Source organism: Rousettus aegyptiacus, unplaced genomic scaffold (genome assembly GCF_014176215.1).
Source record: "Rousettus aegyptiacus isolate mRouAeg1 unplaced genomic scaffold, mRouAeg1.p scaffold_m13_p_12, whole genome shotgun sequence".
NCBI classification, from domain to species: domain Eukaryota; kingdom Metazoa; phylum Chordata; class Mammalia; order Chiroptera; family Pteropodidae; genus Rousettus; species Rousettus aegyptiacus.
The window spans coordinates 14,804,261-14,806,426 of NW_023416287.1; positions in this window are offsets into that span (position 1 = coordinate 14,804,261).

The window sequence follows — 2,166 nt, forward strand, 5'->3', positions numbered from 1 at the left end:
TTCCTCCTTCACACCCAGTGTGTGTGTGAGGTGGAGGGCAGGGGGGCTTGTGATTTCAACCTTAAGAAATATGTTATCTTCTCCTCCTGACTGGGTTACATGCTGAGTCCTGAAGTCATCACTGTGGCCAGGAGGGATGGGCTGGTTGTCCTAAGTCACTCAGAGCCTGAACTGATAGTCAGTCCCACAGCAAATGCATGGTAGGGGAATGGGAGAAAGGTGAATTCCCTCCTGGAAGTTAGAACCCTGTTGGAGGAGAAGCCAACATGAGTGCTGGGAAGAGAACCAAGAAACATCCCTGCTATAGTCTACCTATAGAGTCACACAGGTTTGTTTAGAAGCCAGTCAATCATTGATTTTTTTTCATCGAAGTGACATTGTTGTAGCATCTGCCATATACCAAAGGAACTGAGGCTGCAGAGATGTGTGTATTGACAACTGCTAATGAAGTGCTCACAGTCCCAAGAGGAGGTTATTATGTAAGATTAGAACATACATAGTAGAGACGACACTTTCCCTGGATCTTCAAAGATGTCTATTTTCCAGGGTGGAAAGTGTTGGGTGAGGGCGGGGAGTGAAGGGAAGTCAACATAGGCATGTACAGTAGTATAAAGGCCTGAACGAGTCGGGAAGGTACAAGGCATAGTGGAAGGTTACATGAGGGTGAAGCCCAGGGTGAAGGGCTAAGAGTGACAGGAGGGAGGGAGAAAGTTAAGGTGGGCTGATGTGTTGGCCAGATGCACCACTGTGCAGAGAACTGGTCATGTTTTGTATCAGTGGATCCTAACCACTGACCAGGGAAAACTGGTTAAACAATTTGAAAAAATAAATTGGCTTCCTGACTTTTGCCATCACAGAATATATATTATATATTGCTTAAAAAGTTAAATTAAATGAAAACATAAAAAAAAAAATACTCCAGGCCTAGGAAATATATCATTAAGTATTTTATAAAAACCAGAAAATATAACTAAAACTAAGCTATATAAATATTTGAACTCTACTAAAATTAACAACTAAATGTCTAAAATTTTAAAAGAGGAAATGGAAAAAAATATTAGCCACATATGTGGAAGCAAATGTTCGATATCTTCAATATTAAAAGATATCCTACAAATCAATTAAAGTCACAAAGAAATGGTCAAAAAACCTGAAAAGTAGTAGACAACAACATTGTGAGCCTACACTAATCTTATTGCAAAATAAACGTAAATTAGATTATAAATTTTCTCCCTGAACACACAAAAAATTATCTTGTTTTGCGTGACGCCAATGCCGGCATATAGTGGTGTCATATTAGTTCGGTCTTTCTGAGGGACAGTTTTACGGCAGTCATCATAAGTTTTCAAAAGAGGCCTGTGATATCACCAATTAGAATTTATTAGAAGTACATACGTGAGGATATGAACAGAAATGTACATACAAGGATGCCTATTTTAGCATTCTGTGTAACAGGAAAACATTTCTATAAAAGGAAATAGCCTCATGTTCAATAACAGGTAAAATTAAGAGATATCTATACTGTATGTTATTGTTCAGTCAATTAAAAGTATGCTCTTGGTAAATATCTGTTGATATGGAAAGATAGATATTGCACAGTTTAAGAACATATGAGCATGTTTTAAACATATACATTACATATATACATATATACATATGCATATATATATTTATAAACTTTAATAAAATTGGTATTGTAATGTATATGTGTGTGTATGTATATATATGTGTATATATATACATTTCACATATCTCAAGATAAAAGATCTGTGGCCATCATGTGCAAATGCCAGGGTGTCGATAGGCTTATAGTAATTATCTCTGAGTGGCAAAATTAAAACTTTCTTTTTCATATCTGTATTTTCTTTCATTCATTTACTCCTTCTTATTTTCTTTCATTCTTTGAAATATTAAACATAGAGTATCTAATGGAAAATACACGATCTTACTTAAGTTATTAAGTTATTTAACTTAATGCAGGGAATGGGACGATCAGGTGAAGGATGTTTGGATGAAGAAGAGGTAGAAAACAGACAAATGAGGAGTGGAACGAAAGCCCAGAAGGGGTGGGGTCCGGCAGTTAGACAGGGCCGAATGGTAGAAGACCCGAGCTCTGATTGGCTATGCAGGAGCAGGGGGTGGAGCACACGAGGGTGTAGCTTAATA